Source organism: Neoarius graeffei, chromosome 16 (genome assembly GCF_027579695.1).
Source record: "Neoarius graeffei isolate fNeoGra1 chromosome 16, fNeoGra1.pri, whole genome shotgun sequence".
Lineage (NCBI taxonomy): Eukaryota > Metazoa > Chordata > Actinopteri > Siluriformes > Ariidae > Neoarius > Neoarius graeffei.
This window is the reverse complement of record NC_083584.1, coordinates 40,056,877-40,074,662: the sequence shown is the minus strand read 5'-3', so window position 1 is coordinate 40,074,662 and position 17,786 is coordinate 40,056,877. Positions and strand designations below refer to the sequence as shown.

Sequence of the window (17,786 nt, the reverse complement as noted above, 5' to 3'; positions counted from 1 at the left end):
TCACAAAATGGGCTCAGGAATATTTCCAGAGAACATTATCTGTGAACACAATTCACCGTGCCATCCGCCATTGCCAGCTAAAACTCTATAGTTCAAAGAAGAAGCCGTATCTAAACATGATCCAGAAGCGCAGACGTCTTCTCTGGGCCAAGGCTCATTTAAAATAGACTGTGGCAAAGTGGAAAACTGTTCTGTGGTCAGACGAATCAAAATTTGAAGTTCTTTATGGAAATCAGGGATGCCGTGTCATTCGGACTAAAGAGGAGAAGGACGACCCAAGTTGTTATCAGCGCTCAGTTCAGAAGCCTGCATCTCTGATGGTATGGGGTTGCATTAGTGCATGTGGCATGGGCAGCTTACACATCTGGAAAGACACCATCAATGCTGAAAGGTATATCCAGGTTCTAGAGCAACATATGCTCTCATCCAGACGACGTCTCTTTCAGGGAAGACCTTGCATTTTCCAACATGACAATGCCAAACCACATACTGCATCAATTACAGCATCACGGCTGCGTAGAAGAAGGGTCCGGGTACTGAACTGGCCAGCCTGCAGTCCAGATCTTTCACCCATAGAAAACATTTGGCGCATCATAAAACGGAAGATACGACTAAAAAGACCTAAGACAGTTGAGCAACTAGAATCCTACATTAGACAAGAATGGGTTAACATTCCTATCCCTAAACTTGAGCAACTTGTCTCCTCAGTCCCCAGACGTTTACAGACTGCTGTAAAGAGAAAAGGGGATGTCTCACAGTGGTAAACATGGCCTTGTCCCAACTTTTTTGAGATGTGTTGTTGTCATGAAATTTAAAATCACCTAATTTTTCTCTTTAAATGATACATTTTCTCAGTTTAAACATTTGATATGTCATCTATGTTCTATTCTGAATAAAATATGGAATTTTGAAACTTCCACATCATTGCATTCCATTTTTATTTAGAATTTGTACTTTGTCCCAACTTTTTTGGAATCGGGGTTGTAAATACACAGGTGATTTATATATAAAAAAATCATATTAAAAAATAATGTATTTCAAACTTCAGAAGCGGCATGCAAATGTAATAACAGCGCGCGCAGACCTGTGCCACTTATCTCTGCCGACACACATTAAATGCTTTGTTTTGAAATCGATAAAATAAATCACAATTCTACCTTACTTTTGAATAGTTTTTGACTAAACTTTGTAGCATCTTTAGTGCTTTTAGGAACAGCATTTTCGTTCATAATTTGTCACCTCACTTACGGTGACAAAGTGATTGGCCGCCATTTTGCCGAGTCACTCGAGGTGATCTTCAAGAAACAGTCTGAATCTCTCAACTAAACAGAGTGCGATTTCCTATAATCACCTGCATATTTACTAATTCATATTATCATTCAAAGTCTTTTTTTACGCCATTTTGATTGGCTGAGTGAACTGCAAATAGCTGCCTACAAATAATGGTCTGCTCACACGCAGTTACTTCGCACTTTTGTCAACATGGTTCTATTTCTTTATCGTTTGAGTCATTGCACGAACTTTATAATCAATATTTCAAAAAATTGAATGATAAAACTATGGCTAAACTCGGTTTTCACAAAGTATCGTGATTTGTTAGTGTCTCGCAAGCAATTATTTGCCCCTGCCTTCGGCATCGGCAGATAATTAATTGCTTGCTGACCACTAACAAATCATGATATTTTGTTCAGCATTGTCCAACAATTGCTTTTTATGACACTGGGACATTTCACTGTTGTATCACTCCACTCATCTGTGTCCTGTGTGTAAAATTCCACTTCCTAATTCAAAACAGGGTGGCACGGTGGTGTAGTGGTTAGCGCTGTTGCCTCACAGCAAGAAGGTTCTGGGTTTGAGCCCTGTGGCCGGCGAGGGCTTTTCTGTGTGGAGTTTGCATGTTCTCCTCATGTCTACATGGGTTTCCTCTGGGTGCGCCGGTTTCCCCCACAGTCCAAAGACATACAGGTTAGGTTAACTGGTGACTCTAAATTGACCGTAGGTGTGAATGTGAGTGTGAATGGTTGTTTGTGTCTATGTGTCAGCCCTGTGATGACCTGGCGACTTGTCCAGGGTGTACCCCACCTTTCGCCTGTAGTCAGCTGGGATAGGCTCCAGCTTGCCTGCAACCCTGCACAGGATAAGCGGCTACAGATAATGGATTGAATTCAAAACAGTTTCTAAGGTAAGTTCTTAGCAACATGAATAGTGAACATGGCAAATGATGCGTTTCAGGAATATAACTTTTGACTTATAATATGAAAGCTTATCAGATGAAGATGAAAAGGAAATCAAGTCAATGTGAGTTACCTAGCCACTTACAGTAGCTGACATGCTATAACAGTAGTGTGGCTTCTTCGGGCTCTATTTCTTCTAGCGTAGCAAAAATGAACAGAACGTTTGGCCACATTGTGTTCAAAATGTCACTCGATATTAATTTCTTGTTTATAGAACCATTGTATAAAAGCAGTACTACACTCGAGGTCGTGCTGTTGTACTGAATATCAGTATGGCTAAGATTAGCTATGGCGCTTGGCCTACAGCTTTGTGCTTACAACTAAATCACAGCCACGCTGATATTCAGTACAACAGCACTCCCTCGTGTGTGATATTGTTAATTATTATTATTTGTAGCCTTTGTCACATATACTCAAGAACAGCGAAATTCCTCCTTTGCATTTAACCCATCTGAAGCCGTGAATGTCTGCATGCACAGACAAGTGAGCAATGAGCACACACACATAACCAGAGCAGTGGGCAGCTATACTGCACCCGGGGAGCAGTTGGGGTTTTGGTGCCTCGTACAAGGGCACTTCAGCCATTCTACACGATACATGAAACTCCCCTCGCATTTTTCCTGGTGATCCCAGGAATCGAACCAGCGACGCTTTGGGCCCAAGGCTGCTTCTCTAACCTTCAGGCCATGGCTGCTCCCATAATACAGTATATTAATCAAAGCTGCTAATTATACATGTTAAAATGCAATTTAAATACTTACAAACACAAGACAACACTTAAAAAAATATTAATGACCACCTAAACATCACAAAATCGGCACAAGTAATTAAAATGAGAAAAATACATGAACTAGTATGTAAAGGAAAGGAGAATACATTTCTCTCAGCAGTAAGCCTCGATCACCAGACACCTGTCATGAAGATGTTTCACCTCTCATAATGGTCTTCCACAATTCTGCCCGATGGTAGGAGGTATGGAGCGTATGGATGTGTATGACTCACACTTGTAGGATAATGATACCGACATGACACCAGGGTCCAGAGTTCTGAACTGGAGTGACATCATTGAGATAAACAAGTCAGGATGATGTTGTAGTGAGGTGATATTTGCTGTTTCAGTTCTTCACCTTTGTTTCAAGATGGTTGTCGTTCAGTTTGTCTTAAATGGTGTCCTTAAAGGTGTACTCCTTGTCCTTTAAGCCTCGGTCACAACCGGCCGTACGTGCTCCTACGGCCGGTCTACGTGCAAAAAACGCAAGAAACGCACAGAGGGCACGCGTGTTACGTGCTGATTTTCGAGCCGTAGACTGGCCGCAGACCGGCCGCAGAGGCTCTTTGTCATGTCAAACAAACTCTACGGGCGCTTACATTTTTTTCAGGTTGCAAGACAAACTTACGGCCAACGTGCACCTTTCTCCACGAACAAAAAAAACCGCAGCGATTTGGGAAACGCCAAAAATCGCAAAGCCAAAAAATCGTACGTCCGGTTGTGACCTAGGCTTTAGTTGTAGGTAGACAGCTGGGTCCTGACATGAAGAAGCATGTGTTAGCTAAAATTAGCTATGTTTGTCTTCCCAAACCCTTGTGCAGTCTGGACCATGAGCATGTGGGATGTCTGTGTATTGGGCTTCTGTTATTCTAACAGCTAAAATCAGCTTCAGCTTTGTATTTAGCTGTCAGTAGCTAACTTTGATTTTTAAAGTAGACATATCAGACGCTCGCTGGCCGTGCTGTGAAAATTGTGCATGCAGACACTCATTTAAGTTTCCAAATCTGTCACTGCTTAACTCTTGAATATTTTCTATCATGAATACTATCATTAAAAAGCTTATTTCTGCTTTCCTAAGAAATGTATCTCATTAAGATCTGTTCAGTACTTTGGGAGTAACGGCAAGTTGAAGTTGGTACAACGGAGTAAAAACTCTGCTCACGTGACATTGAAACTGTCGGTGCTTTTTGAGTTACAGGAAAGCGGTCAGGCTCTCTCTCTCTTCTGATTGGTTTCTGACTGGATTACTCATGAATATCAATCAGATAACTTTTATAGGGACGTTCTCTCACTCTCACTGTTTCTGACGAAGTATTCAGCAAAATTTTCCATCAGCTAGTTTTGATGTTATGCTTCACGGGAGACTTTGAGGTGAGTTGTCATAGCTTTACCTACTTATTTTTTTTTTTTTCAGATCAAACTGATTCACGTAAATAAATAACTATTTTAGAATATAACTGTAGTTGTTTTGATGAAAAATATTGAGATCTTAGTGGTTGGAATGATATTTTATAAAACCGGAAATCAGAAATGCGTGTCAATTTCAGTTCAGTTAATTGAAATTGTTTATTGAATGTGGCTCACAGTTTTTCGAGGTTAGCCTTGAAAGCTGTGAATATTAATCAAAATAATTATTTATATTCTTTCATATAAACACTAGTAGGCCCTAGTGAGAAATACATTGGCCTACAGAGCACAAAGAGGGTATTAGAAATAATTTTTTATTACTTTTTATCCCCCGCTAGCCAAAAGGCCCGAAGGGAGATTATGTTGTGGCGATGTCCGTCCGTCCGTCCATCCCAGGAAGGGTACTCATCTTCTGAAATCAACTCCTCTCACAATTTGTGGAGGAATTTCACCAAGGCTTTTTTTATATGACAGTTATACACATATTAAAAGTTTGTTTAATTTGGGCAAATTTTACCAGAGTTATGCCCTTGATTATTAACAAACTTGTACTTTCTCAATTTCTTCAAGGTGTCCTTGCTTTCTGAAATCAACTTCCCTCACAATTTTTATCATCCCCCGCTGGCCGAAAGGCCCGAAGGGGGATTATGTCGTGGCGATGTCCATCCATCTGTCCCAGGAAGGGTAATGACCTTCTGAAATCAAGTCCTCTCACAGTTTTTGGAGGAATTTCACGAAACTTGACAGGATCCTTTGTTGTATGTCGGTAATACACATATTTCAATTTCATTCAATTCCGTCACATTTTACCAGAGTTATGGCATAGTTACCAGTGGGGGATATTGTACTCTCAGAGCACTCTTGTTTATTTTGATAGAGAATGGTAGATGTGAAGGACATTCAATGCTTATTTATACATATTTTATAATTGTATTTGTAATTTGTAATTGTAATTAACATTGATTTCTCCTTCTTTGTGATGTGTAAATGAGTTAAGATCAGCTTTATATTGCACAAATAAAGCCATTTGGTGAAACTCTGAAGAAGAGAGTGTACCGATTTAAAATTTTACCTAATTAGCTTAATCACTACTAATTAAATACTAATTTGCATAATTTGTTTTTACTGATTTTTCAAAATCTGGATTCAGTATACAACCATCTATGTGCCTGCCAATTTCCATGTAAATATCTTGAAAAATAGAAAAGTTATTAAGAAAAAAAACATTTGATCTCATGCGTTAATGAGGCCCATTTTGCACCATGTTATCCTCAGACATAATATTAGGACAGCTTTCTAAAAATGAAGCCGTTTCTTCAATCTTTGATTTGTAATATCTCAAGAATGGATAAGCATATTTTGATTCTGTAAAAAGTATATTGTTCTGTAATAATTTCTGAATTCACTGAGAGCAGTTTCAAGCAGGCAGCACGGTGGTGTAGTGGTTAGCGCTGTCGCCTCACAGCAAGAAGGTCCGGGTTCGAGCCCCGTGGCCGGCGAGGGCCTTTCTGTGCAGAGTTTGCATGTTCTCCCCGTGTCCGCGTGGGTTTCCTCCGGGTGCTCCGGTTTCCCCCACAGTCCAAAGACATGCAGGTTAGGTTAACTGGTGACTCTAAATTGACCGTAGGTGTGAATGTGAGTGTGAATGGTTGTCTGTGTCTATGTGTCAGCCCTGTGATGACCTGGCGACTTGTCCAGGGTGTACCCCGCCTTTCGCCCATAGTCAGCTGGGATAGGCTCCAGCTTGCCTGCGACCCTGTAGAACAGGATAAAGCGGCTACAGATAATGAGATGAGATGAGTTTCAAGCAATTTGGATTGAATTTGAATTTTCACCTGATATGCCTGATATGAGGTTCTCTCAAGTAGAGGTTTTCAGCCTTTTTGGGTTAAGGCACATCAATGGTCAAACCAGAATTCCAAGGCACACCAACTTTAGTCTGTCAATTATAAAGACTGTTACACACATTATGACAGGCCATTAGCAAGACTTGACCCATATTGCACTACAGCAAACTGTCATATAATTATCAAACAGATAGTTAAATCAGACAGGCAATGGAATAATTTATTAAAACACATTGAAGTGGACGGGAGCAAGAACTTGTTGGATGTAGTGTGGCATCATGGAGAGCAATATACTAAAATAAAATAAAGCATTTTTTAACTGTCGGTGGACTATCTACCTGTTCTTTTATCTTATACCTGTCCTTTTATGGCTTGGGGCCACTGTGAAAGAAATCTCTCCAGTTTTTCAACTCAAAATGTAAAAGTAGGTGACTGTGTTGTATCCTAGCAACCTACCGTATCGATAGGTAGTGAACTAATGTGGTGGGTATGCGTGGAAGGAGTCTCAGCTTCTCACCAGTGCCCTGTAAATTGCACAGCTCTAGGAGAAGCTGTTTTATTTTACTACATTATGCATACCTGCATGAATTACTGGAAGAGTCTGAGCCATGGTGGCTCATTGCTATTTAGCCCCTAGCGCTCTCTAAACTTAAACATTAACATTTCCATGAGTCTTTGCTCTCACAGTGTGGACCTGACTACAATTAGAGCAACCGCCTTTTCCAATCGATGCAAAAATAATTGTGCTCCCTGGACCTAAATTTTTTTCAAAATCAAACAGAAATCGGACTAAAGGCCATTTTCATTAAAAAAAAAAAGTTGTAAATAATTGACTATTTCATGAGACTGTATAAAAACTCATTGGATTTCTGAACATTCCATGACATATTTCACTTTGTCTCATGGCAAAATGAGACTGGTTCTCTCAGGTTGAGAACCAGTGATCTAAAGTATATACTTAACGTTAAATACCAAACTTGAGTCACATCAGTATCCATCCATCCATCATCTATGCTGCTTATCCATCAGGGTCAATGGGGCAGTTTGAGCCAATCCCAGCTGACTTCGGGTGAGAAGCGGGGTTCACCCTGGGCATGTTGCCCATCTATTGCAGGACTAACACAGAGACAAACAACCATTCACACTCACATGCACACCCATCGGCAGTTTAGAGTAGCTGACCAAATCTGCATGTTTTTTGACTGTGGGAGGAAACCGGAGCAGCTGGAGGAAACCCACACGGGGGGAGAAGATTCAAACTCCATACTGAAAGGCCCCAGTCAGCTGTGAGGTTCAAACCCAGAACCTTCTTGCTCGGAGATCACTAGCTTACAAGAAATTACAAAAATTCAATGCTTATTGCTTTGAGGAGTCAGACTAATGTTATCCAGCTAATGCTCTTAGCTAAGCATCCACTACACTTTATTTTCATTTCACATATTACATACTTATGAACCCTCAGAGAATTAAAAGCGGTAGATCAGTTTGCGTGATGCAGTTGCGCCCTTCTAGAGGGGTCTGGGGCAGGCTTGTAGTACTCGAGTCCAGGACTCTGACTCGACTCCAACTCATGCCCTAATTTTAAGGACTCGTGACTCAACTTGGACTTGAGCACTGATGACTCGGACTCGTACGTTAACTGCATTCGAACTCGTAAATTGGAGACGAGGACTTTGATTTTTTTCTTTATTTTTTTGTAACATGCTATAATAATTTGGCATAAGATATTTATATCTACACTAATTTTTGTACTAATTTCGTGCAAGAGTGTCACACCTGCGTGCCTTGGCGTGTGCATCAGATTGACTCTCGGGTGCGCTCCAGACAGCACGTGCGCCAAGCGGACTCTCACACACGTGTCGTAAATGACTTGCACCTGCACAGGATTAAGGCGCAATCAGTGCGCCTGTATAAAAACACACTTACTTTGCGAAGTATTGAGTTGCGTTACTGACACATTACCGAGCCTTAGTTCCTTGTTTGGTTTCCTGATCCCTGATTTCCTGTTTCTCGTCTTTGATTCTACAATAGCCTGTTTGTGCCTCACTTGACCTATTGCCTGTTTCACCGTTTTACGATTCTGCCTGCCGTTCTGGATTGTTTACCTGTCTTCACTTGTATTAATAAACACACCTTCTGCACTTGCATCCATCTCCCAACCATCTCTGACAGAATACTTCGCACTCCCTGACAAACTAATGCTTATGGGGTTAAAACAGCCACTGTCAAATGGTGCAGTTGGAGTCTTGTTCTTGGACTTGACTCGGATCAATAGTGGACTTGACTCGAAATTTTGTTTAATGACTTGGACGTGACTCGGACTTGAACACTGGTGACTCAAGACCGGACTCGGACTCGAGATTTAGTGACTCGACTACAACACTGGTCTGGGGGTTTGTGCCCCTGGAAAATTTTGAGGGAAAAAAAAAAATGGTGTAAAACGGTGTATTCATATTTGAAGAAAATTGATTGGGAAATTGGGCCAACAATCTTCACAGAATGCATACTTCTCACCTTGATTTGATGCTGGATGATCTGACGCCCAAGTCACCAAACTTGCTGTCATAGTGAATCTTTTTTTTTTCTTTGGAGTTTTCATGGTTCATGATCACCAGAGTGTGTTTTGTGTTTACAAATACTGGCACCATTTCCTGTAACATGTGACCTCAGTGCCAATTGGCTTGAACCATAACAAGAGCTAGTGGAATGGCCTGATGGAGCGATACAATTTAGATTCAACATCATTATTGCACCATTCCACTGGCTCTCAGCTTTACTTAATATGACTCTTTGATGCTGTACACTCATATCCCCTGTGCTGAAAACAGCTGAATCGAGATGAGAAGAGTGAATCCAACAGTGTTCACTGATTATTTTGTAATGCAGTAGTTTTTACAATGAAAAGCAGTAGGCGGTATTCATCTGTCAAAATCAGTAGACGACCGCATGAATCAGTAGAGTTGGCAAGTATGATATTATTAGCTATTCATAAACAGTATGTGTGTATTTTTTGGAGTGTACCAATATATGTCTCAATACATAAAGTGAGAAATAAGGTACTTATGGATCTTCACTTGTCAGTTGAGAATTCTCACAGGCATCCTCCATTTTGTAACTTATTTCTATTTAAGCCAACACTTTATTAGTTGATTAGTGACTGGATGCTTGTAAAGGACTAAGAAGTGTGTGGATGCTTTCAAACTACTGGAGAGAGAATGTTTAAAACACACACACACACACACACACACACACACACACACACACACACACACACACACACACACACACAAACAAACAAACAAACAAAAACCCCAAACCCATAGCCCACTTGTATGCTATGAAGGTTAGATGCAACAGTGTTATGATCTGGTGCACGACACAAGTAGATCCTCCACTAAAGGATCAGCAATTCAGACAGTATACTCTCACTGGCAAGTTGGCATGTTGGCTTTTCCAACATTTATCACAAGATAACTTGTGATAAATGTTGGGAAAGCCAACATGCCAACTTGTCCCTTCTTGATCACATAAAATGCTAAGTAAGCATTTGACGCAAGACTTGACCTTGATCCATTGATGCAAGGTTGACGGGCCTGCCTGATCCATTCAGACCTGCCTGATCCATCCTGATGCCCTACGTCTGGCTGGAGTCTCATCACATGGCTCCTGTGGAGGACGGTCCCATATGGACAGTCGACAGTCACACTTGGAAGACGCTCTGGACACTTACAGTAATGCTTTTGTGGCTGAGGACTACAGTTAACTTCCTAAGTTTAGGACTGCAGTTGTCATGAGCAGTTTTGTACTCAAGTTTCCATCAATGAAGAGTTTATGACTTCAACAAAGCAGACTTCATGTTAAAACTATAATGAATTTCCTGGTTACACAGTTACAGTTTGTCACTATATAGGACACGGTTATAGAAGTGAGTTATTTATAATCACGCTATCTGTTATCAAGTCAAGTCAACTTTATTGTCAAATATGCTATACATGCTCGACATACAGCACAGATGAAATTTCAGTCCTCTCTGACCCACGGTGCAAACAGGCAATGCAAAAAATAAAAATAAAAATAGAATAATTGAAAAAAACAAACAAACAAACAAACAAACAAACAAACAATATAAACAGTATAAACACTCTAGATAGGAACTAGACATAGACTAAACACTCAGACAAACAATATAAACAGTATAAATAAACAGTATAAACTAATCACTCAGACAATATAAACAGTGTAAACACTAGATAAGAATTAGACAAAGACTAAACACTCAAACAGACAATATAAACAGTATAAACACACTAGATATGAACTAGACGTAGACTAAACACTCATACGGTATATACATACGCACACACACACACACACACACACACACACACACACACACACACACACACACACACACATAAATTGGTTCAAATAAACAAACAGTCAAGGTCACTTGAGGTATAGCAGGTTATCACCCAAATGAGGATGGGTTCCCTTTTGAGTCTGGTTCCTCTTGAGGTTTCTTCCTCATGTCATCTGAGGGAGTTTTCCTTGCCATTGTTGCCACAGGCTTGCTCATTGGGGATAGATCTCATTCATCTCTAGCTGCTTTATCCTGTTCTACAGGGTCACAGGCAAGCTGGAGCCTATGGTGTAGTGGTTAGCACTGTCGCCTCACACCAAGAAGGTCCTGGGTTCGAGCCCAGCGACCGGCGAGGGCATTTCTGTGTGGAGTTTGCATGCTCTCCTCGTGTCTGTGTGGGTTTCCTCCGGTTAGGCTGATTGGTGGCTCTAAACTGACTGTGAATGGTCTATGTGTCAGCCCTGTGATGACCTGGTGACTTATCCAGGGTGTACCCCACCTCTCGCCCATAGTCACCCATAACTCGCTTCTATAACCGTGTCCTATATAGTGAGCAGGCAAAAGGTGGGGTACACCCTGGACAAGTCGCCAGGTCATCACAGGGCTGACACATAGACACAGACAACCATTCACACTCACATTCACACCTACGGTCAATTTAGAGTCACCAGTTAACCTAACCTGCATGTCTTTGGACTGTGGGGGAAACCGGAGCACCCGGAGGAAACCCACGCGGACACGGGGAGAACATGCAAACTCCACACAGAAAGGCCCTCGCCGGCCATGGGGCTCGAACCCAGGACCCTCTTGCTGTGAGGCGACAGCATTAACCACTACACCACCATGCTGCCTTGGGGATAGATTAAGGATAAAATTCGCTTATGTTTAAAGTCTTAAAATTTCTGTAAAGCTGCTTTGCGACAATGTCTATTGTTAAAAGCGCTATAAAAAATACACTTGACTTGACTTGAAGACTTAAAAAGCTAGGAAGTCGTTGTGAGAAATGTCTGTGTTCAATATTTTATGTATGTTATTAAGACTGCACAAAGAATGCAGGAGACCTGGAGTCACTGATCAGCCTGTTGGTATTCCATCTAAAATTATATTCTTTTGGGGGATTTTTTTTTTTTTTGTATTGTCTTTATACAGCTATATACAGAGCCCCACTCATAACATATTTCATGTCTATCCATCCATGCATTATCTGTAGCCGCTTATCCTACAGGGTCGCAGGCAAGCTTGAGCCTATTGCAGCTGACTATGGGCGAGAGGTGGGGTACACCCTGGATAAGTCACCAGGTCATCGCAGGGCTGACACATACAACCATTCACAGTCAGTTTAGAGCCACCAATTAGCCTAACCAGAGGAAACCCACACAGACATGAGGAGAGCATGCAAACTCCACACAGAAATGCCCTCGCCGGTCGCTGGGCTCGAACCCAGGACCTTCTTGGTGTGAGGCAACAGTGCTAACCACTACACCACTGTGCCGCCCCATAGTTCATGTCTACATTTTACTAAATTATTCCCTCGTTTTAGTTAAATTGTGGCTACGTTTTAATAATTTGTTCCTTCATTTTAAACATGGCCATGATTTAACTAAAACGAGGGAATGAATAGATATCGTGGGAGTCAGTTAGTAAAATGTTGCTGTGGTATACCATTTTTTTCTTTCTTTTTGTGTCATGAACAGGGCTCTGTAGCTATAGCTATACATAGCATAAGTTCACCTGATTTGCACTAATACAAGGACCTTGGTCTTTTTTTTCTAGGATTCAGGGCTGTTTTATTTCTAAAATGTCAACATTTCCACAGTAATTACAAATTATAGTAGATAGCTTGAAATCTTCCACATCCAGATCCCTTACCTTATACAATTTTTGAAAGGTCAATTACAAAGTAATAGATTTGTGTACACACACACACACACACCCCTCTACTATCAGCAGTGGAAAAAAAAGCAGACTCTAGCTAGCCCGACTTGTTAGTAACCTGTTTTTAATATTACACATTTGGAATAACTAATTTGCAATAAAGTTTCAATTGCTGAATTGGTATGAAAACTGTATCTGCACACTTCCCATTTGTTACACAAGCACATCAACTTTATTGTTTATAGCGCTGGTGTCAAACTCAAGGCCTGCAGGCCAAATAATGCTGCTGCTTCATTTCATGCCCCATGCTAACTTGTAAAAAGCATCGATGAAGCATCTTGTATACGACTACCCGACATTTTCTCACTGGAGAAATATTACCTAAAATTCTACACTGCATGTGTTGCAACTGTGCCATTTGGTTTTTTATAAAGAAAAGTCTTGCGGCTCTTTTTGAAATGGATGTGTGTCCAATGTTTGTGTCTAAAAACTCTCCAGAATCACTTCCAGTGTTAAGTGGCCTTTGGTATCATAACTCTAAAAGTTGAACTGCATCACCCAGAATATCAGTTGAAAAACATTTTAAAACAAAGTTTCTGGAGAGCAAAGAGGCTGAAGATACAGTATCTTGCAGAAGTATTCATCCCCCTTGGTGTTTCTCCTGTTTAGTTGCATTACAAGCTGGAATTAAAATGGATTTTTTGGGGGTTAGCGCCATTTGATTTACACAACATACCTACCACTTTAAAGGTGATTTATTGTGTGTGTATGTATGTATGTATTTATTTATTTATTGTGACACAAACAATGATTAAGATGAAAAAACAGAAATCTGGAGTGTAAGTACTGTATTCATCCCCCAAAGTCAATACTTTGTAGAGCCACCTTTTGCTGCAATTACAGCTGCGAGTCTTTTGGGGGTATGTCTCTATTAGCTTAGCACATCTATCCACTGGGATTTTTGCCCATTCCTCAAGGCAAAACTGCTCCAACTCCTTCAAGTTAGATGGGTTGCGTTGGTGAACAGCAATCTTCAAGCTATGCCACAGATTCTCAATTGGATTGAGGTCTGGGCTTTGACTAGGCCATTCCAAGACATTTAAATGTTTCCCTCTAAACCACTCCAGTGTAGCTTTAGCAGTATGTTTAGGGTCGTTGTCCTGCTGGAGCGTGAACCTTTGTCCCAGTCTCAGACCTCTGGCTGACTCAAACAGGTTTTCCTCCAGAACTGCCCTGTATTTAGGGCCATCCATCTTTTCTTCAATCCTGACCAGCTTTCCTGTCCCTGCAGATGAAAAACATCCCCACAGCAAGATGCTGCCACCACCATGCTTCACTGTAGGAATGGTGTTCTCAGGGTGATGGGAAGTTATGCCACAGATTCTCAATTGGATTGAGGTCTGGGCTTTGACTAGGCCATTCCGATATATTTAAATGTTTCCCAAATATTTACAGACAAAAAGTACACAAATTTATCAAAACAATTCTTCAATTTCCTCACAAGTGACATATAGAGATTTATGTCACGGTTTTGGTTCTCCATGTCCCAGATGTAGCTCATATGAACAATCTGACTAATGTATTTCCCAGGAAAACTCGTGTCCATATAATGTAAGTCTGTATGATTCCTTCTTTAGTGATACAATAAGGAAGCCATGGCTTGGATGGATACAATTTTTCATCATCGTTAAATATGGTAAACTGACTCATGACTATAAAATTAGCCTTCATATAAGCCCCTTTTAACCATCATACAAAGCATCTTAAAATAGACTGCAGTCTTGGAAGAAGTTGGAGGTGGCAGTTATCCAAATAGAGGAATGAGGTGTGGTAGGAAGAAGTGAGAAATGCCAGAAGAGTTAGTCAAAGGAAGCAAATTATTTTTAATTGGCAGATAGTAGACTGGTACTTGGGCATGGATAATGGTATGATGGGAAATAGCTTCTTGTTTTATACATGGACACAGACAGTGCCAGCTGCAAGATGTTGAAAGAATCAGGCCAGCTGAAACAATACTGTATACATTAGTGATCAGAAGAAAAGTCTTAATAACAACTTACAAAGTCTGATTATCGTCAGTTTGAATGAATACTTCTTATAAATGCCTGTGTGTTTCTGGTTAAACAAATAGTAAGTAAATGTTTAAAGAAAGGGAACTTATTTGTAGCCATTAGACGGAATAAGAATGAAAATAGATGGGATTTGGAAAGGGCTTTAAAAAAAGATCTTGCAAGTCCTTCAAAATGTGTCATAGTTTAAAGGTCAGGAATCTTAGAGGGAATTCGTGCCATGTCCTAGAGATATTTTGCATGGGGATAGTTATTATCTACCATTTATAATTAATTCCGATTCAGTATGAAAGAATTTGCATACCCAAAAGCAATCCATTTCACACCAGCTTCCTTAAAACCCAGTTCGCTTCAAGGGCACAAGGAGCTATGAGCCAGCATGACTTCTTATGGTGTCTTACTATGATTTCTTCTTTCTGATGTTTATTGCATTTGTATTTACTTATTTAATGTGGTCAATAAAAATGAAGAAATTAGCAGTACGAAATTTTCTGAGGGCTGGGTGTATACAAGGAAACTAAAGGGGTGACCTTGTTGAGATATTAACAGGAGGCCCAGTTGAGGATATATGACCCCGAGAATGTGGAAACCTGACCAGCACAGTTTGGGCCTTCCCCAACCTATTGCCACAGTCTCATCTCATTATCTCTAGCCGCTTTATCCTTCTACAGGGTCGCAGGCAAGCTGGAGCCTATCCCAGCTGACTACGGGCGAAAGGCGGGGTACACCCTGGACAAGTCGCCAGGTCATCACAGGGCTGACACATAGACACAGACAACCATTCACACTCACATTCACACCTACGGTCAATTTAGTCACCAGTTAACCTAACCTGCATGTCTTTGGACTGTGGGGGAAACCGGAACACCCAGAGGAAACCCACGCGGACACGGGGAGAACATGCAAACTCCGCACAGAAAGGCCCTCGCCGGCCACGGGGCTCGAACCCGGACCTTCTTATTGTGAGGCGACAGCGCTAACCACTACACCACCGTGCCGCCCCTATTGCCACAGTGTTGGAAGTAAATAATAATCTACAATGTCTTTGTATGCTGTACTGTTAACATTTCCTTCACTGAAACAAAAGGGCCCAAACCTGTTTCAGCATGACTGTGCTCCTGTGCACCTAACAAGGTCCATATAGGCATAGTTGGCCAAGGTTAGTGTTCAATTCAAGTGTCCAGCCCAGAGTCCTGACCTCAACCTCATTGAAACCTGCATGTGTACATTATTACAAAGCATCATCAAGGAACTATCTAGTAAAATAAAACACATATGGTGTATGACATGAATCATAATCCATCCATTCATCCATCCATTATCAGTGACTGCTTATCCTGTGCAGGGTCGCAGGCAAGCTGGAGCCTATCCCGGCTGATTATGAGCGAGAGGCGGAGTACACCCTGGACAAGTCGCCAGATGACATGAATCAGATTTATAATAAGTTAAACTGGAACTCGGGATTGTGAAGGAGATGTTTTCTCTATGGCTTTTGCCTGCCAGCTTGGTCTTTAAACTGAAGGCTTTTACTTCCTGATGTATATTTGATTTGCTGTTTTAACTATATCATTTTGACCAATTTACTGTCATCTTTTCCAGTGAGCTACATGGTGGTGCAGTGGTTTGCACTGTCGCCACACAGCAAGAAGGTTGTGAGTTTGAACCTGCTGGTTGAATGGGGCCTTTCAGGCTACATCCACACGACAAAGGCAACGAGATTTTATTAAAAAAATATCGCGTCCACATGGACAACGGATCAGTAAAATATCAGGTGCATATGGCAACGCAATGCTTGCTGAAAACGATGCAATACACATGCCACACCTCTAGGGGCGCTGTAAGACGGTCCCATCAGAAACACCAGAACAATAGAAGAAGTAGACGCATGCGCATAAACCCCTTCTTCTACCCGGTGTGAAGCACTGTCAGGAACAAACGCACAACAAGAAGAAGATGGCTGCGACTACGCAAGGAAATCGTGCCTTCTGTGTGTACAAATTAGTTTTATTAGTGTGCATAGTTTTATATAACTTAATTTTCTTATTGTGTGTGAACATTTTGAAAAGCATTTTTATATAATTTATATAACTTTTTATATTGTGTGTGAACATTTTGAAAAGCAGTCTTATCCAATAAAAAAAAGAAATTCAAGAAATGGTTCAGTTACTTGTTTATTTAACAGAAAAGCTGTATACAAAAGTGAATGCAATGCAGTGGTTCATACAAAACAGCGAGAGTGCTGCTTGTTCTAGTCATGTGGTTGTGACGTCATCGTAAACAAATCCGTTCTACTTATCCAGACGACTTCGCAACAGCGCCGTTGCCAGATTTTTCCACTCTGAAACCCGTTCTCAAAAAATATCGTTGTGGGGCACCCAAAACGCCGGTGCCGTGTGGACGCCAGGCCGAAACGATAAACAATTTTATCAGATTCACCTGAATCCGTTGCCGTGTGGACAGGGCCTCAGTGTGGAGTGTGCATGTTCTCCTTGTGCCTGCGTGGGTTTCCTCCGAGTGCTCCAGTTTTCCTATAGTCCAAAGACATGCAGATCAGGTCAACTGGCTACACTAAACTGCCCATCGGTGTGAATGGCTGTTTGTTTCTCTGTGTTAGCCCTGATTATCGACCTGTCCAGGGTGTACCCCTCATCCAGAGTCAGATTGACTCCAGCTCACCAATGACTCTCAGTAGGATATGGATGGATGGCTGGATGGATGGATATTTAGTACCTCTCCCAACGTTGTTGGATGAGGTTATGTTTTCTCCTCCGTTTGTTTGTTCCCACCGTAACTCAAAAAATGGTTAATGGATTTTGATGAAATTTTGAGGAAAGGTGAGCCATGGGCCAAGGAACAATTGATTAGATTTTGATGGAAATCCAAATATGTGACTTGGCGGAGGTATCCACTCTATCAAGTGCCCTTCTAGTTTCCAATGTATGCGCACACACATAATGTGCTGATTTTTTGTTGTTGTTGTTGTTGTTAAGTTGGTTAATCAGAATAAAAGTGCAGCTTGCCATGTACTGAGAAACCTCTCAGTGATGAGCTCTCAAACACTTCAGCCACCTTAATGGGGATCACACTTTTTTTTTTTTTTTAAACTGTAATGTATTGGATTGTACGTGAACTTTCAACAAGTTCTCTAAAGTTTTGCGTTTTCAAACTTGGTGTGCATAAACCTAATCTCTTCCTATTATCCGCCTTTAAAGTTGAAGTGTAAAA

General features: G+C 41.1%; 1 protein-coding gene across 1 annotated transcript in view; it reads left to right on the top strand.

Moving 5' to 3' along the window:
• Window positions 1–17,786, top strand: part of csmd3b (CUB and Sushi multiple domains 3b) — an 898,971-nt gene that overhangs the window by 124,066 nt on the left and 757,119 nt on the right.